Below are 27,683 nucleotides of genomic sequence, written 5' to 3'. Positions count from 1 at the left end.
GGTTGAAGACTGCTCAGAGCCTGTGTCTTTCTGACTCCACCAATGGAAAGAGCACAGATCTCAGAGCTGCCCAGGCCTAGTTTTCAGTCCAGATTCTTAACATTTTTTTAAAGATGTTACTTTTTTTTTTTTTTTTTTTTTTTTTTTTAAAGATCTTACCAGATTCTTAACATTTTAACTCTGTGACTTTGGGCATAATCCTTCACTTCTTGGAGTCCTACTAAATTTCCCACCTGGAAAAAAAAAAAAAAAAAGGTGGGCCTGGTAAAACCTACTTCAGAGTTTTTGCAAAGTGACTGACCCAGAATCAGGCTCATTGTAGACCTCAATAAATGGGTGTGATGGTATACAGCATGTGGCCGGATGTGACCGACTTAACTCAGCAAAACTGCATCTGCTGTTATGTTACTCTCTGGCACACAAAAAGTACACCTCACTCCCAGAGGCCAGAGTATCTGTCAACCTGACAATGGCTTTAGACAGGATAACTCCATCTAAATGGCACCTATCAACCCGTATTCTTGCTGCAGTTCTTTCTGTCACATCTGCTTAGTAAATGCCCTAAGTAGTGTCATTCTGGGTTGCATACCATATTTGCAAGGATGGAAGATGTTGATTTTTTTTAACTTCCTGGGAAACTCTGTTTATGCATTGGCCAAATATGCCATACAACTACATCAGAACCTAGTTAATGCATCCTGAGAAAATGTGGTATTAATCACAGGAAGGAAGGAAAGACCCAGCATTTTAGCAGGTGGATGGTGGAGGAAGAAGGGGAGAATGATATACAACTTTGCATGTATGCCCTGGCTTTTTTCCAGCCTGCAACAATGGCTTTTTCTTTGTTTCTCTCTTTGTTTATTTCTTTCTAATCTATATCTTTTCCTCCTGGCCCCTAAGCCAGATCCTAGAAAGCTCAGGTTCTGGTTTCCTGCTGGGAGGCTCTGAGCAAATCTTGTCCTCTTCCTTATGCTTCATTTTATCCCAAGTTAGTTAAGACCGGATTGGACTTGACCTTCCTTCCAGTGCTTGGATAATGGGAGTCCTTGACATAGTTCTTCTTACTGTTCTTTTCCAGACTGAGTTTGGAACAAACTCTCCAGTCCTATAGAATCATGATTTTAATCTGGGTAAGACAGAGGGAGATTGGATCAGTGAACTACCGGACTTTTCTCTAACCAGAGCCAAAATCTCCTTTCCTTGGCCCCAGGATCAGAGTTTATTTTTGTCTATTGGCATGTTAGGCAGGGTTCAAATGATACAAGAGGAATTCCAGTATAAGCAGGCCACTCTAGCCTGTGTTGCATTACATAACAATTGCCCCAAATTCCTCTTCTCAGCCTCTCTTGTTACAGAGAATCCCTTACCACCTTCTCCCTTTTTAAAGACCCTCCCAAGGGTCTCCAGGAGACCCTGAAGGACCACATCAGATATACTCACATTTGAGTCTCCTCCTCCTCCTTCTTCTCTATCTCTGGCTCCTTTAGCTCATGTCCAGTGACCGTGAAGTGGCTTCTAGGAGCCTTGCCATTGCCCATGTTGGCAACATCCCTCATGAGGATGCTGACAGCTGTACCAGGATTTCTGTCTTCTAGCACACCCAGCAATTTCTGGATGTAATGGGAAGCAGGAGCAGATCTACTGAGCTCCCAAGCCTACTCCTTCACCCAGTCTCATCAAGTCTCTCGGAGGAACAGCTCCTCTGCTTCTGGTCCGAACTCTTCCATTGCTATAGGAGGGCACAAAGGCCAGTGCTGGGGTAGGTAGATGACACACCATGCCCCATTGTTGTTCAATTTCTTCCTCCCTTGTCTTCCACCAACAAGATAGTAGTATAAACTCCTCCATTCTTCAGCCATACACAAAAGTGCCCATGCAACTCATGTAAATGAAGCTTTGAGGAAGAGGTGGGAACCTGGCTCCAACTAAGCCTCGATGCTCATTACACAGAAAGCCCTAGGATGGGCATCCTCTGATGCCAAATGGGTGTAGGTAGCACTGTCCTTCCTTTGGGCTTCCAAACATTTGTTCATGCCTTGGAAAGGGAATTTCTCACGAATGTGTCTGGATTCTTATTTAGTTGGATAGTTAAATAGTAGTATTTATGGAATGTCTACAACAAAGTGGACCCATTCTCAAATCAGTCCCAACTTTGTTGTCTTATTTCAATGAACTCCGAAATTTCTCTGCATTGGCTTCCCCTCGATACCACCATGCTGTTGACTATTAATGCTCTTGGAGAAATAGCCCTTGCAGTTTATTAGCTATCAGCTGTTGGTGGCCTTCCCAGAGGTATTTATATTTCAAGAAATATAAATGAAATATAAATGGAAGTCTACCTCACCTCCAAGTTACAAAAGAATGAATCTCTAATGGTGGAAGGTCAAGCATCAGTGACAGACTGGTAGGAACATGATTTGGGGTCACTTTTCCCTCTTTAAAATCATTACACTTATTTCATTCTTCTGCCCCTCACCCCCTATAAGTTCTGGCCTGGCTTACAGTCTATAGAGAAAGCATGGTGCTCCTTGTAGGAATAAAGCACTGAACTTTAATAGGGAGACTCAAATTCTTGCTCCATTTCTGTCACAAGTTGCTGAAGACTCTAGGGTGGGGAAGTATCAAGACAGAGACCCCTGAGCAAAAGGAGGGGGTGACTAAAGTTTGTCCCTGCCCTCACAGCCCTTTGTAGTTCTGGTTTTTATCTCTTCCTCTGTAATGTGAGGAGTTTGGACAAGCGGAATTCATGGACCACTTTCAACTCTTTTGTTCTATTATCATGAACCCTGTGTGGCTGGCGTTCAGAGTAGAGATGCTGTCCCCAGAAAAACGTATCAGGAAAGCTTGTACTCCAAGGGCTCAGGCATTTGCACCTTAAGAATACCCAACCCTACCTATATTCATAGTTGTTTTTCTTTAGAAATAAAAGAAAAGATGAGCTTTAAATGCCACCTTAAGGAGTTCAAATCTCATGGTCTCCTGGTAGGAATCGTGTGTTTTAAAACACCGTGTCTAAACAAGACTTACAGAGAAGGTCTGTCTAGCTGGAAGTTTATGGAGAAACATGTCAGCTAGTGTCATCCAGGCACAAGAATGGGCAGCCTGAAAAAGACATGAAGAGAAATCTCACAGAGGAAGACATGGACATGGCCAACATGCACATGAGAAAATGCTCTGCATCACTTGCCATCAGGGAAATACAAATCAAAACCACAATGAGATACCACCTCACACCAGTGAGAATGGGGAACATTAACAAGGCAGGAAGCAACAAATGTTGGAGAGGATGTGGAGAAAGGGGAACCCTCTTGCACTGTTGGTGGGAATGTGAACTGGTGTAGCCACTCTGGAAAACTGTGGGGAGGTTCCTCAAAGAGTTAAAAATAGACCTGCCCTATGGCCCAGCAATTGCACTGCTGGGGATTTACCCCAAAGATTCAGATGCAATGAAACGCCGGGACACCTGCACCCCGATGTTTCTAGCAGCAATGTCCACAATAGCCAAACTGTGGAAGGAGCCTCGGTGTCCATCGAAAGATGAATGGATAAAGAAGATGTGGTTTATGTATACAATGGAATATTACTCAGCCATTAGAAACGACAAATACCCACCATTTGCTTCAACGTGGATGGAACTGGAGGGTATTATGCTGAGTGAAATAAGTCAATCGGAGAAGGACAAACAGTGTATGTTCTCATTCATTTGGGGAATATAAATAATAGTGAAAGGGAATAGAAGGGAAGGGAGAAGAAATGTGTGGGAAATATCAGGAAGGGAGACAGAACATAAAGACTCCTAACTCTGGGAAAAGAACTAGGGGTGGTGGAAGGGGAGGAGGGCGGGGGGTGGGGGTGAATGGGTGACGGGCACTGAGGGGGACACTTGACGGGATGAGCACTGGGTGTTATTCTGTATGTTGGTAAATTGAACACCAATAAAAATTAATTTATTAAAAAAAAAAAGAATGGACAGCCTGGTGAAATGCATCTGTAGATTGGTACTCCTGGGTATCTCTTTGCAAGGCAGCCATAGCACCTGCCTTTCCTTCACTACCTTTCCCATCACACTTCCTACCCTCTGCCCCTGTTGACACAGTTTGCTGTAGTTCTATTCAGATGTTTAAGTGGCATACAGTGCCTGAAAAACATCTGAGGGTTTAACCTGACATGAACATATAACATATAAAAACTCCCCACAGTAAGTTCAAGAATAAAGAGGTCTTTTTATTCCTAAGCAAAGATGGCATAAGGTCATGTGCACTCAAAGCTCTTTGGGGGATGGGAAGAACTCTCAGGTTGGTCATTTCCCCAGTAGGTCTTCAGGGGAGTATCTTAATCTTTTGTGGCCAGTAGCAAGTGAAACACAGGAAAGCCTTCCCAAGAGATGCTTCAGTAGCTGCTTCTTTGGGGCCTATTAAAAAAAAAAAAAAAAGCAGAGAAGTTATCTTAGAGTTATCTAAGGAAAATAGTTTAAATTCAGTCCTGCCTAGAAGCAGGGGACAGGACATGTGGCTTCAAGGGTCCCCTACTGAGTTATACAACCTAAAATTACAATAAAAGGCTTAAAAAGTATTAGCCACAAAGGGAAACAAAAGCAAAAATGAACTATTGGGACTTAATCAAGATAAACAGCTTCTGCACAGCAAAAGAAAACAGTCAACAAAACTAAAATACAACCTACAGAATGGGAGAAGATATTTGCAAATGACCTATCAGATAAAGGGCTAGTATCCAAGATCTATAAAGAACTTATTAAACTCAACACTCAAGAAACAAACAACCCAATCATGAAATGGGCAGAAGACATGAACAGAAATTTCACCAAAGAAGACATACACATGGCCAACAAGCACATGAGAAAATGTTCCGCATCACTTGCCATCAGGGAAATACAAATCAAAACCACAATGAGATACCACCTCACACCAGTGAGAATGGGGAAAATTAACAAGACAGGAAACGACAGATGTTGGAGAGGATGTGGAGAAGGGGGAACCCTCTTGCACTGTTGGTGGGAATGTGAACTGGTGCAGCCACTCTGGAAAACTGTGTGGAGGTTCCTCAAAGAGTTAAAAATAGAGCTACCCTATGGCCCAGCAATTGCACTGCTGGGGATTTACCCCAAAGATACAGATGCAGTGAAAACATCAGGACACCTGCACCCCAACGTTTATAGCAGCAACGTCCACAATAGCCAAACTGTGGAAGAAGCCTCGGTGTCTGTCAACAGATGGATAAAGAAGACATGGTCTATATATACAATGGAATATTACTCAGCCACTAGAAACGATGAATACCCACTATTTGCTTTGATATATTATGCTGAGAGAAATAAGTCCATCGGAGAAGGACAATCATTATATGGTTTCACTCATATGGGGAATATAAGAAATAGTGAAAGGGATTATAGGGGAAAGGAGAGAAAATGAGTGGGAAAAATTAGAGAGGGTGACAAAACATGAGAGACTCCTAACTCTGGGAAACGAACAAGGGGTAATAGAAGGGGAGGTGGACGGGGGGATGGGGTGACTGGGTGATGGGCACTGGAGGGGGCACTTGACGGGCTGAGCACTGGGGGTTATACTATATGTTGGCAAATCGAACTTCAATAAATAAATAAATAAATAAATTTATATTTAAAAATATATTAGCCACAGTCCTGACTCTCCTGAAGATAGGTGGTTGAGCATGGTTGGTTCCCAGCCTTCCTTCAATCTGGAGAGTCAAGGAGAATCACTGGACAAAGGCCATACTCACATAGGTGGAGGGGGCATTAGACTCCCCAGAGAGGGCCAGGCCCAGCCTAAAATAGGAGAAGCTGCCAGGGAACCACAGACTTGTGTTGGGAACATAAGCCTCACTTGGTTTTATCAAACACAATTATACAGAGCATAGAAATTTGAGGGGAAAAAGTTTCCAAACCCTACTCTGTGGAAAAGATCCAGACCAGTTCTGAGCCAGAATCTATTATTGTATCTTGGTTCAGATTCTGCTGACCTGTGGGACGGCCCAATATGCCCCTCTCAGGCCCACCAGGAGGTTTCCTGAAGCAGCACTTTGTGGATTCACCTGGACTTCTGGTGAAGTCCTTTTTCCTACAAAAAAAATTTTCTCTTCCTTCCCAAGGCTGTCAGGACCTCTTCCTGACTTGTCTTCCCCTTCCATCTAGGAGAGCTGGCAGTGTCCCAAATTGCCAGGCCACTGGGCAGAGTTCCCAGAGACCCAGGCCATGCTTCTGTCTGCTTGGCTGGGCATATGCCTGATGTCCTGAGCAATTTAAGTCTGCCATTGTAGTGCTTCCAATCAGAAGTCACACAGTTGTGTTTACTGCAATCCAGAACATCAGTCTAGGGAGAGAGACAGTGTCCCCAGTCTCATCCCCTCTGAACACTAAAGGGATAGATTTGAGAATTAAGAGAAAGAAAATATGTAATGGGGATGATGGCAACCCCTAACCATGACTCTTTAGAACCCAAAGATAAAAGCAAGAACTCGGATCAGGATTGAGAGGAGATTGCCAACATGTCCTGCCTATTCCACACTTTAATATGGTGAAACTACACAGACAGCTCAGCTTATACCTTCTGTCTGGGCAGTAGGTATGTCTGGCTTCTATCTAGCCAGTTGTCCTGTGGAGAGGACAGATACTTTCACTCTTCCTCAACCAGATGTGAGCTAATTGAAACTGCCTTGCTCTGTTTAAGACAGAAGTATGTACAGGTAGCAAAAAGTAGGTCCCTGACTTCCTTCCCATTTCTTTTTTATGACCTCTGTAGTAATTTTTATAGAGGGAGCCAGTGAATGGTAAACTGTTTGAACTTTTAATCTCCAAAATGACTCTTTTTCATATATACACACCTAAATGATACTTTCACTGGGTATACAGTTCCAGTTCAGTATCTTCCCCACTGCCCCCACAGTTCTGTGCATACAGTTCCACTGCCTTTTTGCATCTAGAAGAAATCTATTGTCACTCTCATATATTTTTCTCTCTGAAAGTTTTTTTCCCCTTTTCCTTTTACTCTCCCTTTATAGTAGTTTTTCTTTATTATTGTCATGTATCCAGTTACAGGTCTTTTCTCTATCATCATCTTTGAATCTTGGGACTTTTTTCTTATACTAATTATTTTATACTTTCTGGTCAATTTTATGGAATGGTTTCTTCATTCCATTCATTCTATCCTCCTGAAATTCCTTGTAGACAGATACCAAAATATCTGAATTCATGTTCTCCAAATCTTAACTTTTTCCATACTTTCATCCCATGATCTTTTAGGTAACAGAATTCCTCCATTTCATCTTCCAATTCACTAATTAACTCTTTGGCTATGTCTACAGTCTTGCCAATTTGTTGGTTTTTAAATTTTATTGTGAACATTTTTAGTTTCCAAGGTCTTTGGTTAATTTTTTTCTATAGACCTAAGAGCGGTAATTATTCCAAAAACTCTAGAAAAGTCCTCTTCTGCTTACACTACTAATATTTTCTTGAGTGTGAACTTTTTTTGTACTGCAATCAGTACCTCTTTTTCACATTATTGGTTTTCCACACATTTTTGGCAAATTCTACATACATGCTCATTTTTGTATCAGAAAACCCATGTTAATCTGGTCAACAGAGGGAAAGAGTAGGATGTACTATGGGGCAGGTTTTACTTCAGCCTGTCCAACATAAGTGAGGGAAAGGCCTGATGTCGGTAGAGTGAGCCAGTAGGGAGTAAAATAGGGAGGATAGGGAGAATGATTTCACCTGGAACCTACTCTCTTTGACCATCCAAGCAATCTCTATTGCTCATTGCTTATCCTGAGAAGGTCAAATGTAGAGGCGTGGAGGGAGTCATCTGCCTGCCTGATCCTCCTGGTAACCCCAACTACTTGCCTTATCATGTATTATAGGCTTCCTTTTGCCTCATATTTGCCATTTTGAGACATGGAACCCTTTTTTAAGGAATCTTTAATGGCAGAATTTGGAGTTGTGACTTCCTTCATCAGATCTTGACTACTGTCCATCCTCAGGGAGCTCTGTTTCTGAGCTACCAAAGACATCCTTTCTTGTTTTCTAGCACTGGGTGTATTTTTAAAATGTATGTCATTTCTATGAGAATAGTTATCATTACATATGGGAATTTTGGATGGAAGGGTAAGATTTCCAATTTTACTTAACCCCTCATCTTAAACAAAAAGACATGATATGTTCTCAATAAAGGATTGTTGGATGACTGAATGGATTCACATACTTCATGGTAATTTTTACTTTAAAATTTTCTACAATTGAAACATTGTCAATTCACTGACTTAGTGACTGATTTCAACATGTCCCTTCCCCCATATTAAGTGGATAGAGAATTTGGCATCAGTTAGTAGAATCTTAGGGCCTAGTGGCATGGGTGTTCTTGTCATTCCAGATTTTCCAAAGATTGGTAAATTGAAAAAAAGACCCTAATATTTTTCATTATAACAGATGCCCACATGAGCTAATACCCATTGGTGGCTCCTGATATTGAGTTTAATTTTGTAATATTTATGAAGTATTAGGAAAATTTGGATTCTAGAGAAGAGGATGGGCCTTTGACAGCACAAGAAGGAGATGAAACCAGTCTTCCTCCTCCTCTACCTTTGAAGTACACATAGAAGCTCAGTGATACTGCCTCATTTTATGTCACCTGAGTGAAAGCCAGGGTATAACTTTCTGTCCTGCAATTCATGCTCACAATCCAGGAAGCACTCATGGCCAGTGAATTCACCATGGTTTCCTACAGAAGGTAGAGGGCCCAAGCCAAGGTTCTGTAGACTAAATCCCTATATAGGGTCGCAGGGTAGATGACGTGGCATTGCATATAAGCTCATGAAGCATTCATTATATCATAAAGAGCAATTCCATTGGAGAGTTCAGTCTACCCCTTCTAAACAATGTGGCCATTTCCCCACAATTCACCAAAGCCCTGTCATGTTCTCAAGGTCTCACTAAGTTTCATTTCTATGAAATCTTTCTTCTGGCCTCCCAGCCTTTGGGGAATCTTTTTTTCCTTTAAACTTTTATAGCATTATAGACAAAGACAATGTCACTGATTTGACACCTCATCTTACAGAGTTTTGTCCTACTTTAGCCAAAAGTTACACCCAACAACTGTAATTATGCAGAATATAACTTAAGGGAAGGAAAACACTCTCAGAAAAGTAAGGAGAATAGTTATCACATTGTACATGCAACACTCCAACCACCACGCCAGAGCTTATTACCCTTATGTTGAGTATAAAGTTAAGCTTGCTCACTTGTTCTCTCATGTCTCCAGTCAATCCTTAATTCTAATGGTTACAGCCAATTAAGGTACAGTAGCAGCTAGAACTTGACAAGAAATGACTGCCATTGCTTTGGAAGAAAGAAGAACCAACAACTAGAAAAATTTGGGGGATATTCATGGAAAGATCAAGTTAGAACCAAACTATTAGAAAGAGATGAAATTGTGTTCTGTGAATTGTTTTATTTTTTTAAAAGATTTTATTTATTTATTCACAAGAGACATAGAGAGAGAAGCAGAGACATAGGCAGAGGGAGAAACAGGCTCCATGCAGGGAGCTTGATGTGGGACTTGATCCCAGGACCCCAGGATCACGCCCTGAGCCAAAGGCAGATGCTCAACCACTGAGCCACAGAGGCGTCCCTGTGAATGATTTTATAAGGCAGAAGAGGTTATCCCTTTAAAGATTCCCCCATCAAAGTATTCAAATAAAATGTTTCAGAACTCAAAAGCTGTAAGAATATCTGCTGCAGAAAATCCAAAGTTGCCCAAACCAAGTTGAATAAAGAAAAGTCAAGCCACTCTCCCTTTCTGTGCTGCAGATGCTTAGCTGTTTCCTGGCCATGCCTCTTGATTTCTCAATTGTAAGCTCCAAGAAGGCAGGATCACACCTTCTGTTTCATTTCCCTCTCAATGCCTGGCTCAGTGCTAAACACATAGAAGATGCTTATGCATACTAGTTGAATGAATGAATGAATGAATGAATGAATGTATCTAAAAAACTGATCACTTCTTTGAACTTTTATTATTAGGCTCACTGCCTTTTGTTATTCTGGAGAAAGATTAGGAAGTGGGATTTTTAAAATAATTTTTGAACAACTAGGAAGTCTTGTAAACAAACCACTGCAGCCCCACAGTGCTCATTACCACCCATCCATTAGCTTGCTCTTCACTTCCAGCATTACTATAAGGAAATTTGGTTCTCTTATAATCACTGTAGCTGACCCTACAAGTATAAATTCCTGAGGAAGTAAAAGATGATACAGGATGCTGCCTGATTTCTCCAAGGCTAGAGCCTTGTGGGCCCAGCTCCTGAGGGACCCTCCTTTCTCACCATCTACCAAATGGACAGACTGGAAGCCTAGTCCCCATTTAGCTGCATACTAGGATACTTGCATCCTAGAACCCACAAACAGCTGCAGATGCTTCATTAGGTAGAAAGTAGAAAAAGTAGTAGGAGATTGCCATCAGTGCTCCAGGGAAATTATCCCTCAATTGACTATTCTGATTGACCCAGCCATGGAAGCCTCTGCCTGAGAAGGCTTTTTTTGCAGGAACCCATCAGTCTGCCTCATTTCATGACCTCTCCGCACAGCATTGAGCAAAAACTCCTGCCCTAAGAGAGAGATGGGAGAGGAAGAGAGAGAACATACGTGTGCCAATGAGGAACCTTGAGCACCTGTGGATCTACCATATAAATGCAGACCAACTCACAGACACTTCCCTGGTTCACTGTTTATAAACCTGCCAATAGCAAAACCTAATTCAAGCAGAGAATCAGACTTCCAAGAAATTGTCTGCCCTCAGATAGACCAGCTGATTTAGTCCTCCATTGCCCCATAGGCCCACATTTCTTCCACTCCATGCAGATGAGAGCTCATCCTTTTTAGAAGCCTCTGGAAAGGCAGCTTCAACCTCCGTCATTCCCAAACACCCTGACTCCTAGCAAGAAGTGTGGATACCTGTGTAACCCGAACAGTTCTCACTTGTAGCCTAAGCTCCCTTTAAGGAGATTTGTCTCTTGGCAGGGCCAGGAAATGTTTGGGTCTCTGCTCAAACTCACCGTGTTGGGAGAGAGGATAAAGGGATTTTTATGAAAATCGGTCTTAAGACCAGTTACCCAAGTGAGGTATTCCCTCTATAAAAATGTTTAGATTCTTAGGAGACAAAACACATGACTCCTAAAGCTCTGCTGAGCACCCAGCCCAACCCCATTTCTTAGCAAATTATCAGAAAGCCAACTTTAAAAGCTCTGACATGGAAAAAGGTGTCTAAAAGGAGACTCTTAAGGCACAAAATTAATCAGTCTTTAGCCTCTCATCCTCCACATACATCATACACTTACAGGATGTGGAAGAGAGTGAGCATAACAAACAAGAGTGTTCTGGGGACACTGGGCTCTCCTGGGAAGGAACCAGGAATCAGCAGTCTGACACCCCAGTGGGTAGGGTGGTGAAAGAGGTAAGCTTGTCCCACCAGTGTGGATAGAGGGAATAATAATGCCCCAGCTTTTGCAGAACAACAGATGTGGTAGGGAGACAGGATTGTGCACAGATTACTTGCAATCTATCTCCACTTCTATTAGAGATCAAAAGTAATGAATACCCCAGTATTCAGTAATTTCTAATAACTCAGGAGATGGTAGGGTTCTAAAGACTTAAGGACTCTACTGTGCTGAGAGCTAGCAAGCAAGATCAACTCAGATCTTGAAGAGGAAGAAACCTCCAGGGATCTCTCTAACTAAAAGTAGGCAGACAGGTTCAGTATGAACTAATGGGAAGTGACATCCATAGACACTCTGACCCACCTGAAAACTGATTTTAAAACAAAAGCTAAAACCAGTTCAGTGGTAAAGGTCAGTCCTTGCTTGACAGTCCCCAGGACAAATGTCCACAATTCTCCCAGTTAACCAGAATAAGAAACCATGCATTTCCTCCTCTAGGACTGCTCTGCACCTTCCCTCCCAAATCTCCCTTGCCTTTAGCCCCCAAATGCCACCTTTTGTGACCAACCACCACCTCAAAGCCAGCCTAGGGCCCTCCATTACCACTAATTTTGATTTGCACAAAGTAAGACCCACTTTCCTCATCATTAGATATCCCTTCTCTCAGAGGCCAAGCAGTCAGCAATACGTGATGAGAATCACCTATATGCTAATTCTATAGACACCACTCTGCCAGGAACCCTGGCCTTCAGGGAGCTTATAATCTGATGGGCCAACAGCCCCTACTCCCAAGAGGAACAAAAATAAACAGGAATGAAAATGTTACAAGCAAATAAATAATAAGAGAATTTGAATACCACCTGGGTAGAGTTCCATGTTTAAGTTTGTTCTTTTCAGCAAATGTATACTAACAGCCTGGTATAACTGAGGTACTATATAGGTACTAGGGATATAAAGATAAGTAAGACATGATCCCTACCCTGGAGGAAAGGCCTTGGTCAGGGAAGAGCACTTGAGAAGGTTAATTGTAAGACAATGAAGGTCTTGACAGGAGTGTGAAATGACTGCAATAGAAACATTTAGGCCCAGGAGCTGGCCTTGGGGTGTTCAGGTGAAACTTCCAGTGAAGAACCCTAACTGATTATGAGTTATTCAAGCAGAGGAAGTCGCTGAGGTGGGCACAGAGCTGCAGAGAGTATAAATTGGGTGGAAAAGAAAAAAGAAATGTGTCTTCTGGCGGTGGCTCAGGGGCACTGGATCTGAGGGCATTGGCTTAAAAGCTGACAGGGAAGGGGCAGAGAGGGGGAAATAAATAGCAGGTTTCATGTGCTGCATGCCTACAATGAGCAAGGCAGTTTGCTAGACAAACACAAAAACAAAGGCACGTATACATTATTTCATTTTATCCTCACAGCACCCCCGATGTAGGCATATTACTATCATTATATATACGTAAGAATGCGGAAGCTCATAGAGGTTAAGTAACTTAACTCAAAGTCACACAGCCAACCTGCTGCCCCAACTTGAGCACAATTCTGAGTTATCCTGGGTCTCTCCAAGTCCAAACATTAGGCATGTTTATATTACCACAGGATGTGAAGGGCCTTGGACACCCCGCTAAGGAGTTTGGACTTTATCCTGAAGGCATCGGGGAAGCCCTGAAGAATTTTAGGCAGGAGGGTGGTATGAACGGATTAGCATTTTTAGAAGTTCATTCTAACAACAGTGTGGAGAATGGATGGGAGGAGTCACACAGCAAGGCAGAAAGTGCAAGCAGGGAGGGTGCTAGTAAATCCTAGCTAGAGAATAAGGGTCTGAAGTATTGTTATGGCAGCAGATGAACTCCATGGGGAGTAAGAAGGTAGAATCAACTGATCATGATGATGGACTGGGTATGGGTAGAAAGGAGAATGAACTGCCAAAAGTAAGTGGGAAAGCACCCAGTGGGATTGGTAGGAGCTGGATCTCACATAATAGTTAATTTGGCCAGTTGGCCACATAATATTTACCAAGATAGGGAACAAAGGGGAAAGAGCAGGTTGAGAGGTCAGGAAAGAAATCCAGTTTTGGGGTAGCAAGAGAAGATGCCCCTTCAGGAGGTGGCTAACCCATCTGATCCTCAGGAAGGACACCTGGCTAGGCTTCCATCCAGTGGGCAGTCATCAGCATCACAATCACATTTGAACTCTTGAAGAGAATCAGCTCACCCAAGGAGAAAGCGATGACTGGGAATTGCAAAGAATAGACTAGAACTCTGGAAAACCCTAATCATTAAGTAGGATGAACAGAGGGAGAGGATCTCAGGAAGGAGAATGAAAAAGACCAGCTAGAGAGACAGAAGGAAACCCAGGAGACGGCACTGGCATGGAAGCCAAGACCAGAGGGCATCTCTGGGGTAGAGCAGTCAATGGCATCACACAGAGGAACCTTCAAGTCTGGGAGGCCTGAGTGGTATCCATTGGACTTTAGGATCCAGAGATCAGCAGTGATTTCAGCTGATGGGGTTGCACGGAATATTTGTGGAAGCTAGGTCTACGAAGCCGGACTGTGAGGTTTGAGAGGTGAATGAAAGGGAATGAAAAGCAGATAATAAATGCAATGATACCCTCAAGAAAACTGACAGTAAAGACAGTTACAAGACCATAGTTTCTAGAAGGGATCTAGGGTTGAAGAGAGGGTTTTGTCATTTTTATTCAAAGAGCTAGGGAACACATTTTAATGCTAATGGGAGACCCCTGAAGGTGAGGAAAGGGCTTGGCTATGAGAGAAGGAACATCTATGGAATAAGCTCACTGAGGAATGGGGAGGGGAGGGAACTCAATGCTGTGGACAAGTATTAGATATTCTCAATAATAATAGCCAGTTGCCATTGTTATGGGAAGAAAAGCTACCAGGAAGAGTGGGCTGGAGGGGCCAGAGAGTGAGCAAGATCCTCCCATAGTGAACTTTTCTTTGACCTTGAAGTACAAGGTGAGTTGTACTTCCAGTTGCTGCTGGGAGTTGAGGTAAGGAGAGTAGGTAGGAAAGAAAGCTAGCTAAGTTGGCAGGTTGAGAATTTGTGACTTTTGTGTGGGCAGCACATAAAGCTAGCCGGGGTCCAAGGAAGGGTTGTGGGAAGGCAGCAGCACCAAGGACCAAGCACAGATTGGAAAGCCAGTGCTGGCCTAAATGGAGGAAGTGGTGTGACCTTAGACAGCTGTGGTGGTGACCCCAGCTAGGAGCAGAGCAGGCATTCAGCTAGACTGAGTTAGCCCCTCCCCAGAGGCTGACAGAAGCAGACAATGAGATGAAGGAGTAGAAGTGACGCAGGAGTGGTTGGCACAATGTGTTACAGAGAAGCAAGTGATGGCATGAGGTGACTTCTTGGGGCTCTTGGGAGGAAATGGAAAGGGTAAGTAAGTCCTTAATACAGGGAGGCCTTGAGGTCACAAAGCTGACCAGAAGTTAGGATGGAAGAGAACCCAGCACACATTAAGAAGTGGAGCAGTTCCGGATAGTGGAGATGAAGAGGGTGATTTTAATGGGGGTGGGGAGGGTAACAGACATTCCTAATTACAGCAGCCTTGTCTTCCACCAGAACACAAGAATGTAACAGTCACATTCAGCAAGGTGTCACCACCACTGGAGCTTCTCTGGGAACCTAGTGCCTTTCCCTGCCTACTACCTCCCTTTCCTACCTCTTCTGTGTGCATTGCATCACAGACTCAGACTAGAAGAGCCTGCCTGGCAGTGAGCTGGCACACATGGGGACTCCAGAATTGCCATCTTTAAGATGGATGAGGGGTAGATATGAAGGAGAGGTTTCCTGGCTTCTGGTTAGAGCTCACTCTCCCAGCACAGCATCCTCCCCCTCCCACCCCAGGGCTTCCTTCTCTCTGATCCAGTTACCTCTTGGCTTTTAGATTTTGCCCCAAACTGACCCACAGACTTGTTCTCTGACTAAGCCTTCATTTACCCCATGCAGATTTTGGTACTGCTGGTGGCATTATCCTTGTATTAGATCCAGATGTTCTCCAGCTGCTTCCAAAAGGGCTGGCTTATAGAAATGGCTCTTGCAGGCCAGATATGTGGCCTAATCCTGTGTACTCAAGACTGGTACTTGAGTCCTGACACGGCAGCCTTGCTAACTCCAGGTGAAGACGAGACAAGCAGCTGGGGTGTGGACTTGCCCTTCATGTTCCTCTCTCCATAATGGCAGGCAAGCCGTTCATTCCCCAAGGGGCCTGTGCACCTGTATCCACATGTGAAGAATGGCCTGCTCCTATCCCCCAGGCTCCTTGAGCTAACCTAATACTTCCAGCCCTCAACACTTGAGCACCCTGTGTCAGACCGCATGCTAGGAAGTATATAGTCACTTGGACTTCCCAAAAAACTTTGAAGTGAGTGTTGTCCTAACCTTACAGTTGAGGAAAGGGAGGCTCAGAGAAGTTAAGTAACTTGTCCCATTGTCCCACAGCTTGCAAGTTGCAAAGCCAGGATTCAAAGCTGGGCCTTTGTTCTACCGAAACCAGGAACCTTGACTTCTCCTAGCCTGTCTACCTTAAAGGGCTGATGGCAAATTCATGCTTTCATACACATCCATTCATCCATTTACCAGACATGAGCACTTGCCAAACTCCAAATACTACACTTCAAGACTTAGAAATATTAAGTGTAGCATTAGCAGATGAGGTGAGGTGTTGATAGCCAGTAGCACAGTAGAATCCATTTCTTATGGCAACCTGCAGATCAGTCCTGCAGCCAGAAAATGTTCTCCAAGCCACCTCCTTTTCCAGTCACCTTTTCTTGTTCTCATATACAGAATCAAGAAAGAAAGAGAGAGTAAGAATGAGGCTGTACCTTCTGAGCCTACCACTCTCCGCAATCTGATGGGGAGATCTGACTTGAAGAGCAGTGCTATGGGCATTAGTGTCTCTCCCACACACTGCAGAGGCCTTTGGAATCCTTTCAAAACACCCGCCACCCTTGCACCAAGTGCTTCGTATTTTTTATAGTCAGCACAAAAGTTCAGACAGGCCAAATCTTAAGAGACCTGTTCTGTTCCTCCCCCATTTGAGCTCTCCCCCAACCCCAGCCCTCCCTTCCCCCACTACATACACACTAGTACACGCGTATGCACGCGCACGCACACACATGCACCACTAACAGTCTCCTTCCACACAGGAGAAAAGGCTGTTTTCCCAGCTACTGCTTATTGGACCAAGGGACAGGCATCAGACTTACGGATGACCCATGTATTGGCCAGTGGCCCCTGTAGTGGCCTAGCACAAAAGTGGCTACTAACGTGGGCATGGTGACGATAGTCTAATTGAATTCTCTGAAGAAGTGTGAATGTGAAAGAAAAGGCAGCTGGTAGTATGACTTAAAGCTAAAAGATACAGAGAGAAGCCACAAGTAAGCAGAAGCCATGAATAAGAAGAGACTACATGCTGTTGGTGCAGAGCAGCAGGATCTGTAGAGGCAGAGACAAGGGAGCTTCTAGAGAACCAAGCATTAGGATTGAGGAATTTTACCTTGTCGTAGAGAGGATGAGATAACTCAGAGCTCCTGTTCCAGGCTCATAGAAGCCAATCTGCCCTCATTGATTATGAAACCCTGAGGCTTTGTGGTCTCCCAATTTCCAGAAATATCCTTACAATAAATTCCCATTATTGAAAGTAACCTGAGAGGGTCTCTGTGTCTCTGAGAGAGGCTGACTAATACTTGGGTTCTTTAAATCTGTACAGATTCACAGGAATGGATGGGGGAGGGCTGGGAGCATGCGTGAGTCACCACACAAAGACTCTTGGCATTTTTGTCACTCCATCCTGCCCTTCTCATTCCTGCCAAAAAGCACAGCCGACTGCACAGCCCAGATCTGGCTCTCTATCCAGTATCTGACAGCATAGTCACTGAACCACCCCCCCCACCCCCAGGTACTACAATCACTGCCACTTGCTTTTCCATGAAGAAACCATTGTTCCTTTTGTCGCCCTCACACACAATCTATCAGAACTCAAGACACTGGTCACCAATGTCTGGACTCCACCAGAGTGTGGCCCCAGTGGAAACCTGCTACATTAAAGCAGGGCGTCTTCTCTTTAAATGTATCTTTTCCAGTAGCCTGTTTGAACTTAAGTCTTAAAAAAAGTACTCCTAAATGTTTGTTTTCAAGAGCAGGCCCCATGTCCCAAGGCCTGTGGCAAGTTGGAAGTTTGGGTCCCTTGAAGTAGCCTGAACATGGACATGGCACTTGAGAGCTAAGGATCACATCCCAAATTGCCAGGTTCACATTTAGCTGAAGGAAAATGTCCATTCTCCTCTCGCTCTGTCTCTGAGGCTCCTTGGAGGGCATCCCTGGACATAGCTGTCCACCGGAGGTGGTGGTTTGTGATGGTGCCTCGTTCCTACCACCTGAGAGAGACCATTCTAAGATGGGTGCCCACTTCACACTTTCCCCATTTCCTCCATCCAGCAAAACTCCAATGGATACGTCTACACCAGCAGTGGTTTCCCAGCCGAATGATCTAGGTAAAGCACACGGGTATGACCCACCCACCCAGAAGAGAAAACAAATGACAAAGAACTGAAGAAAGAGGACAGCTTTGAACAGGTCTCCCCTCAGCAACTCCCAGCCCCAACCCCATTCTCACATGCTGCCCTCTTTCGCTCCACCATAGCTTAGTGCTTCCCTTGGCCCTCTGAGTAAGAGGCACATCGAATCTTTTGGGGAAAAAAATCACAAGAGTCAGTATAATTGGTATAGTCACCATGTCTCAGATGCCCAGGAGACTGGAGGATTTGAAACACTCTGACACATCCACTTTCTTAAGGTTGTTGAGGTATGAGGCTGGTTGCCTTTCCACGGACACAGATGCAGCAGCATCTCATTCTCTGGCTTCAGCGGGAAATGAGCCATTCCTCATAAAGTGTAACATTATCTTTAAGCTAACTGAAATTTGACACCAGAGGTTTTAAGATTGCCTTAAAAGGTTGGCAATTTTGAAAGTTTTGTTTTTGTTTACAAATTATGTATGATCCACTCCTCTGCCTACTTAAACTAAGCATTTTGAAAATAATGTCACCTTTTCACGATGACTTGCTTGGGGACATTAGTGTGAATACCCATCATTGCCCTGAGATGTAGTCCATCCAGAGTGCAGGGACCATGTCTTAGTTGTCTTTATATCTCTCAACACCTCAGCCAATGTGCAGTCAAGCAAGGCTGTGAGTCACATGTGTGGGGTTGCACAGAGGAAAATCCAGAGGTTATGGATCAGGAGGCAGATAGAACTCTTGGCTCTTGATGGCTCTGCTTTGGGAGTCAACTTTTTCTGAGTGCCTGAATCCTGCACCTTGCTATCAGGTTCCCAGGTTGCCAGATCTTAATGATCTTTGTTTTCTAATATTTTTTTTTGTTGAGATATGGATCACATATCATAAAATTTACCCTTGCAAAGTGGTTTTTAGGAAGGTTACAAAACTGTGACACCATCACCTTTAATTCCAAACATTTCTCCACCCCTAAAAGGAAATCCCATACCCATCAATTGTGACTCCTCATTCTCCATTCCAGCCCAGCCCCTGGCCACCACTAATCTACTTTTTGTCTCTCTGGATTTGTCCATTCAGGAAACTTCCCTAGGAATAGAATCATCCATCTTGTGGTCCTTGGTATCTAGCTTCCTGATACCTTTAAGCATAATGTCTTCAAGGCCTGTTCGAGTGCCAGGACTTGTTGCTACACTTCTTGCTTCTGCTTCTGAACATTTTCTTCACCTTCTCCCTTGTATTTTCATTTTCTGTGAGCATGATAACACAACTTGTTAGGATGTGTGGAAAACAGACTAAATCAATCTCCTAGAAAACTCTGAGTTCTTGTAAAAATGTGGGACATTTGGGCACTTTTGTTTAACATGCTCAGATGTGTTACCTGCTTGCTTTCAATTTCCTATTTTCTCAATGGCCAAGATTTCTGGATTAGTGCCTTCTAAGTGTGAAAAGGGTCAAAAAGCATTCACTTCATTTCCGTTGTGTTATTCATTTTTACAAATCCTTTTATACATCTTTTCTATTTTGAGTTTCTCACCAGCACTGAATAGCTGGTTCATACAAGAAAGAGAAAAGTGGTCCCTGACACTTAAGAATGGGCCTGACATTCACAACTAAGTCTCAATTTGTTAGGATGTACATTAGGATGTAGCCATGGTGTTCTATTGGACATAATCTCACAGGACACCAACATCAGACACAGTGATTCTGTGACTGCGAGGGAGACAAAAAGGATTACTTTACAATCTTGTCGAAGCCCAGACAAAAAATCAGGTCACTGTGCAAATCACAGACTTATCAAGCACCTCCTCATCCTGGATAATACAAATAAACTGCTGCTTCTTTACCAACCACAACTTGAGCTTTCCTCCATCCTTCTCACCTTCTAGATAAGAATTATCCAGATACTCAATCATAGCATTACACCTGCTTACTGCTAATAGTCAACTCACAGGGAAAAGCTCCATCAGCTTCCTAAACACTCCTAAAAACACCAGACACACGCCAAAATCCTATAAATTTTTTCTAACATTCTCTTTCCTGGTGTACGTTCTTCCTTCTTGAGACAAGTCAATGAACTCAACTTTGTTCAACCACAGGTATGTTCTTGGTGGTGGTTTTTAACTGGAGAATATCGGCAGAAATGAAAGTTCTACTAAGAATCAGCAGAAACACTCACTTCCTCGAGCCAAGAGACTCCTGCCTTCATTATGGTATAAACACATCTGAAACCTCTTGACTCTATGCCTGTTTGGGGAACCATGCAGCCCCTAGCTAGGAGGTAAGCTCAGAATTAGTTGCATTCCAGTGTTTCTTTGAGGCCCTTCTGCTTTGAGCTTATTCTATTTTCTTAGAAATGTGATGCTGTGGGACTTCTCAGTTATCTGGTCAGTTTGGGACTGTTCCCTAGTGAAATTGTTTAGTAGCCTTCTAACGGCTGCTCCTATGTCTGTCTAATGTCTTAAATGCTTTTTATTTTTAGGTGGAGAAGTCTACATGAAGAGCACAGACACAGGCCCAAGAAGTCAGTCCTGAGCTGGTCTCCATGGCAAAGGAATTCAGGAGATCACCTCAGATCAGAATCCTTTTGGACAGACTTTACCCCAAGCCACCATTCAAAAAGGCTTCTTCCCCAATTTGATCTTTGTGTTGTTCCAGAAAACTGCTTTCATTAATGTCTCATCTGCCTGGAATCTAGAGGATTTTTGGCTGGCCCCTAATTGGTGACAATCAGCCTTTGACCCTTGACCAACTCCAGAGACAGAAAGTCTCCTTACAGTCTATTCTGGTTCACTTGGGGATCTTCTTTATGTAAAGTGGCACTCTTCTGGGCCAAACACCTGCTGCTTTCTTGTTCTCTAATGTGTGAAGGCATCTCCTATTTCTCTAACACAATATAAGAGATAATTTGAAACTGCAATGGCCACTTGAGGGAATTTTGACATAAAGAAGATGGTACAGATACAGTACAGAAAGTGAAGAAACCCTCATGAAGAGCTTGTCATGTCTAAAAGAGAGATCATTTTGTTTAATGTAAGAGACACAGGCTTTCTCCTTTGTTTCCATACTTCAAGGATTATTAAGTGCTGGCTTTTTATCATACAGCTTGAAAAAATGTCAAGGGTTCAAGCTATTGTCTAAAACAGTATAATGTCACTCTCTTTCAAGTGTATATGTCAAAAATCTATTTTTCCACAGCAAACCTTTTTACCTCTCCTTCAGAAAAAATCTCATTACCCTTACAGTGGTAATTTCACACTTATCAGAAGCTAGCTCCCTTTAATTTTTTTTTTTTTTTTTTTTTTGGTTTCTATCCCTCTATATTTCCCTCCCTTTGGAAAATGTAAAGATGGCTGATCAAAAGCATCATTCCATTATCTAGAGTCCAGTCCAGGTAAACAGTCAAAAATGTCTACAAAGGAAGTTATTCAATTCAATTGAGGTCCTTTTTATGGGCACTGAAAAGCATATTTAGATAATAGTCTCTCTCTCTCTCTTTTTAACACATTTGCAAAATAATAAGGTTTTATCTCCAAGATAAAGTAGTCCTGGGCTTGATTCAGAGTCCTTAAAATTTTTTACCATATACAAATATGCCAGCCTACTATTTTGCTTTGAACAAGGCATGGTTCAGCTTCTCACAGTTCATGCTTCCCAAGTTTTCCACATTGGTTTTATTCATTTTTAAAAATATTTTATTTGAGAGTGCACATGAAAGAGCACGAGAGAAAGAGAGAGCACACACAAGTGGGGAAGGGGCAGAAGTAGAGGGAGGAGCAGACTCCTTGCTGAGCAGGGAGTCTGATGTGGGTGGAGCTTGATCCCAGAACCTTGGGATCATGACCTGAGTGAGCCAAAAGTAGATGCTTAACTGAATGAGCCACCCAGGTGCCCCTTAACATTGGTTTTATGATGTAGTTAAGTTCCACTGTGGCCATAAGTTGTTTAAAAATAAAAATTATACATACATACATATAAAATTATATTCCAACTAAATAGAATCATGATAATGACTCCTTTGGGAGACATGCAAAAAATGCTGAGATTCTGGTTCACATGCAGGTCATCTACTGCCTACTACTATATTTGACTCCTCCCTTTTCTCCCTTTTCTCCTTTTCTCCTTTACAATCCTCCCGTTACTTTTGACTCTTTGTGGTCTTCTGCCACTTGAGGAAAAAATGAAATTCTTGTAGTTTTCTCCAACCTTAGCTACTGTTCTGAATTTAACTGATTTTTCTTTCTTTTCTTTTCTTTTTTTTTTTTTTTTTTTACAAAATTTAACTAGACACTTAAAGTAGATGATCTTCTACATTCCCCTTCTGGTTCTTAAGTTTCCCTTGCATAATTAACTCCAGACTTGAATCTATTAAAACTGAACCTTACCCCACTTCAACAAGATGCTTCTGCTGGGGTAACTGCAACCCTATCAGCAAAATCTAGCCCATCAGGAATGGGAACTAATATTGGGGGCTCTTCTCACTACAAGAGTCAATCTGTTCTTGCTCTGCAGGAACTATTTAACTCCACTCAAGGGATCTGCCCACCTTGAGGGATGAAAACTTAGCTCACTGCTGTTATGCCAAATGATACTTATTCTCCCAATACAGTCTGCACCCCCACTAGGGGCTTAATTTCTCATGTGGACTTTGTGCTTCCACCCACCTGCCAACACATTAACTTATTACCCTATGTATTCAAGATAGCTATTGGAGACTTTCAGGTGCTTCAAATTACCACCCTTCCACTGGATCAAGTTTCCCTGAAAAGCATATGTGAAAATCTCCAAAACAGGCAAGCACAGAGTACATCATGCGTTCTCTGAGAGCTACAGTTCTCCCAGTAGGGATTCATACCACTGAGAAAAGTAGTTCAAACTTGTTTCTCACTTTAACAGGCACCATAAATGACAGTAGCTCAATTTTAAATTCCATTAACCAGAGTTGGATCATTGCATGGATAATCACATGGCCCTAGAGTTCCCCTCAGGTAGTCAAAGAGAAATTTATATTACAGCAAACATGCCTTGCTATCCCTATGTCAATACTATAGGACAAGCAGGGCAGTATATGACTAAGTAAAAGATGAAAGCCACCTGGCTTTCTAAAACAGACCCAGATGGATTCTGGCACATGTTTTCATTGAGTTTTATAATCCAGACCCCTTCGCTTTGAGACCTGTCACAAAAAACGAATCATCCTTTTGTTTCTAATGATTGCTTGTGTTGCAGTTGGTTGATATATCCTGCCCAGGGTCTTTGGTGCTACTGTGCAGGAATTATCAAGTCACAGGAGCCAACAATTCACCTTGCAACAAAAGAACCAGAAGAAGACTAACCCCTAGTCCAACCACACACTGTTTCTCTGGACACCCCCTTGATTCTGATCAGCATAAATTCAGTAAAGGGCAAGATCTGGATGTCAAGGATTAATGTCCTATAGCTTGGCTCTATTTCCATGGCCAAAAGAAAGAATCTTTGGCTAGAAGGCATTGACACTTTTTTTTTTTTTTAAAGGAAATGGAGGCTCGTAGAGGTTAAGTGACTTGCCCAAGTTCACATTGTTAACCTCCAGCAAGGCCAGGACTTGAGCTCAGGTTGTAAGACCTGGCCAGGGATCTGAGCAAAGTGTGTCCTGTTGAGTTGCCTACCTTAGTACCAATGAGGGGGAGGAGAAAATGGGGGATCGTCAGACTTGCCATGACAGAGCTCACAGCAGCCTTCCTTTGCCCCATAAACACATAATGTCAGAGCTCAAGGAACTTTAGAGACCATCCAGTCTAACTTCTTAGTTTATAGATAAGGAGACTCAGGCCCAGGGAAGAAAAGTGACTTGTTCAAGGTCACACAGCAAATTAGTGGCAATGTCCAGACTTGATACAAGATCACCAGAGCTTGGTGCACTGCCGCATCTTGCCCCTTATCAGGAGCAGATGCATTCATCCTTCCTGATTGCTGGAGGATGTTATCATGTTCTGCTTCAGTGCCCTTGCTTCCTAGGAAGAAACATCTCCAGCCAGGAGTGGCCAGTTTTTCCCTTTCAGCCATGTGGAATTTCTGTCTTGTAATTTTAGTTAGAAACGTTGTCTCAGTTTCTTCAGTGACTGAGGCTACCTAGAAAGAATTCAACTCTGTGTACACATGCATAGTTCTTTATGCTAAATGGAGAATGAGCAGCAGCACATATAACCTTAACAGGAGGGCAAGCTAGAAGTGCTGTTCCCCTTTGAACCTTCTCAAGACATCCTTCAATCCACCCATGCAATGATCTTCTGAGTTCATTCTCAAAAGTAAGACTCCAAATTTCAGGGTCTATTTATAGCCAGACAATCATGCTACTCCCTGCTAAAAAAAAAAAAAAAAAAAAAAAAAACTTTGATTACTCCCTAGGTCTTCAAAATAAAGTCACAAATCCTTAACCCATTATTCTAGGTCACCTGCTATCTGGTTTAACTTTACCTCTGGTGCTCACGCCCACTATTTCCTCTGCAGCCGCTTAGTCTCCCTTTAGCAGATCAGATAGACTACAAAGAACTGCTCCTCTTTCTAAATCCCAAACCTGTTCTCTCTCTTGACAAAATACACATACTGGCATATATATCTTTTCTTCCCTAAGGGTAGAGTCTCTAGTTGATTTTTATTATTCTCACCCAGCAGAGCGCCCTGGCATATGATAGATCTTAACAAATAGTGAATAAATGAATGAGTGTATGCTTGAAAAAAGTTACATTTATCCTCCTCCTCCTTGCTTGGGCAGAATTAACTACTACTGAAAGCAGATAATGTCTTTAGATTTTCTCAACAGAATATAAACATAAAGCTCAAATGAGAAAGCAAGCTGAAGTGTGGCGTTGCTTTATTGGGAAGATTTTTCTTTTCTTAAAGAAGTACACTAAAAAATAAACGCATTACACTAGGAGTTGAGATGGTATCGACTATCTTTGTGGTTTGGGTGCACTTTTAAACCAGGATTCATGGCTGGGGAAACAAAAGAACCTCTTTGCCTGTATAATTTTGTTCCCTTCCTTTATTGCTTTAAAAAGGCAAGATGTGGTTTGCATTCCTTTCACTGCTACTGCTAATGTTGTTTGCTTTGTGTTTCTGAACAAAAATAACTTGCCGTTCATACTGCTCTCAATGGTTGGTAAAGATCCCCTCCCCCTTATGCATTCCACTCATTTGTAACCAAGGTCTTGAGTATTGCTAACAGAGGCTCCCTCAGCCCCATAGCTTCTGTGATAAAGCAGCAGGTCTATTCTATTAAGCACCAGGTAATATCAGCATTTTTTAACCTTATTAGAAGGATCCTGAAGCTGGAGGGATTATCCTGTATATACAATTGCTCTAGGCAAGAATGTATACCAACATCCCAAGAGTATAAAGATTGCCACCAACACCACTGTAAGGTGGTAACAGTTCTTTACAGTTTACATATCTTTTATCCTGGTTATTCTTCCTCTTGATCATTATTAAAAGCATCTTCTAAGATAGGTGTTACTCTCTAGAGCACAGCCAAAAATATTAGATGGTCTGTTCCTGGAGCACACAGCTTGGCAGGACTAACATGTAAAAATGCAGTGCTTTTTTCCTCTATGCTACAGCAAACCTCCGCTAGTCTTCTGAAAGTCTGACTTCTTGGAAATATGTAGAAAAAGCAACTATAACCTTCCTTGATATTCTAACCTAGCTAGCAACCTTCAGTCTAGAGAAAATCTTCTAGAAGTCCGAGACAGGTCCATGTGCCACGTACCTGCATGTATAAACATTTACCCATCAACCATAACCTTAACTCTGAAGCCAAAAACTAGAAATTCTCAAAGTAACATTTTAGTCATGAAGGCTCACTTTCAGGGCAAATTATGATTTGGGGTAATGTCTCCCTCTTCCCAAATGCCTCTGATATTACAAAAATCAAACCCTGTATCTTAGGGCCTTCTGCTAATTTCACTCTTTCTACACAGACTCTAGGGACTTTCGCCATTCACCACTCCAATAGGAAGGGTGGTCCCTAACCGTGTGTGGCAGTTAAAACTTGCCATGCCTTTTCCATCTGCCTGCAGCTATGTTCCAAGATCTCAGGAAAGGACTAGCCAGGTCTAACAAAGACATTTCTGTGACTTAACAAACTGGCTTCTTCCCATTCAGCCCAAAGTTACCATGTTTTTTTGATATTGGTTACAGTTGGGGAACTGCTGGCCCTCCTCAAACACTCTCATTCTTTTGTCTACCCTCATCTTGGCTTCTGTCTGCCCCTGCCAGCAACTCTTCAAAGGAGCAATTATGGCATTTATCCTGAACCACATAATGTGATTCCTAATGAGAATAAATGAATGGCCAGCCCCACTCGTTTCTCTGTCTGAAATTTGGACTGCACCTGAGGGACTTCCTGCTTTAAGATAAGAGGCTATCTCAGAAGAGGGAGGAAGTCGTGCCCACTAAGGAGGTAGTTCTGTCCAATGAGGTCAGGGCAGGGCTGTTGGCAGCTTCCGTTAATTCCGTTGGGGCAGGCAAGTGGTGATTGGCAGTTAGTTCTGAGGCTGAGATGAGGATGCTGGGATGGATTTTTAAGTGCACAGTGGGCCCTTACAACATGAGCCTAGCTTAAGTGCCCAAGGAAGTGGAATAGCAGGGAGAAGGGATATTCACAAATAATGGCAAAACCTCTTGTTAGTCTTTGGCTTCCATATCCTTCCCCAAAACCTTAGGTCAGGTATAAGCAGCCCAACATTTCCAACTCTCCCCTGTTTCTTCATGGTAAAGGTTCCTGCTGGCAAAGCAATAGCTGAGATGTTGACAAGATAAAGGGTTGTAAAAAAAAAAAATTACCCCAGATAATCTACAAAAAGCTTGTTGAATTAGTTATGGATCTCTGAATCTCAGGTTTGTTTGGTCAGTGACCTTGCTCAAGAATTGACAGAGGAGATGTCTAATAAATACCTGTTGGATGGATAAATACACAGCTAAATGAATTTTTATCTGAGCTTAAAATCTGCCTTTACCAGCACAGAAGTAAAGCCCCAGCAGCCTCAGGCCAACACCTGCTAGAAGAATTCCAGTGTCAGCCCCAGGAAAGCGGGCAAGAAGAAACAAATCCTAAAGAAGGCTAACACAGGGGATTTCCTTCCTTCTCTTACCCTCACTTCCACTATGGTAGTGAAAGTCCCATCAAGGCCAGTCATCAAAACAGCAACAGCAGCATATAAAAGAATTACTGTTTGCTATGGTCATTCAGAAGTTTCCTGGAAACCTGGCTCTATCCCTATACCATTGCCCCATGAGTATGGGAGTGATGAGCTTGAGCTCTGAAATCAGGAAGCCCCAAGTTTGAAACCTGGGTCCTCTTACTAACTGGATGTGAGACTTTGGGCAAATTACTTAACCTCTCTAAACCTCAATTTCCTCAATCTGTAAAATGGGAATAATATTGGGTAAAGCACTAAGCATAATGTCAGAAATATAATAACTCAATAAATGTTTATTTTTTCTTACTCCTGCACCCCACTCTGCCATTCCCTTCTTTCTCCTCCTCACCATTACTTCTAATGATATCATTGTCTGTGAACAACCAGAGTAGAATGACCAGAAAAATTAGGTAATTTCGGATAGCCCAGAAAGTATTACAAGCCAAGAGCAATCAACTGTAGCCTGACCAACTGCCTGGTCTTTTGGAAAGCGTGATTAGTAGCTGATGGTGT

At 42.8% G+C, this 27,683-nt stretch overlaps 1 long non-coding RNA gene across 2 annotated transcripts in view; it reads left to right on the top strand.

The window, feature by feature from the left end:
• LOC121479744 overlaps window positions 1-21,093 on the top strand; it is a 30,823-nt gene extending 9,730 nt beyond the window's left edge. For both annotated transcript variants that reach the window (XR_005984819.1, XR_005984818.1), the window contains exons 2-3: window positions 20,091-20,272; window positions 20,474-21,093. This is a non-coding gene — a long non-coding RNA (uncharacterized LOC121479744). The remainder of the gene's footprint in view (window positions 1-20,090; window positions 20,273-20,473) is intronic.
• The last annotated feature ends 6,590 nt before the right edge of the window (window positions 21,094-27,683 follow it).

The sequence above is a fragment of the Vulpes lagopus genome, chromosome 21 (genome assembly GCF_018345385.1).
Source record: "Vulpes lagopus strain Blue_001 chromosome 21, ASM1834538v1, whole genome shotgun sequence".
In the NCBI taxonomy this organism is placed as follows: domain Eukaryota; kingdom Metazoa; phylum Chordata; class Mammalia; order Carnivora; family Canidae; genus Vulpes; species Vulpes lagopus.
The sequence above is the reverse complement of the archived record's forward strand: the minus strand, read 5'-3'. Positions and strand labels throughout refer to the sequence as shown.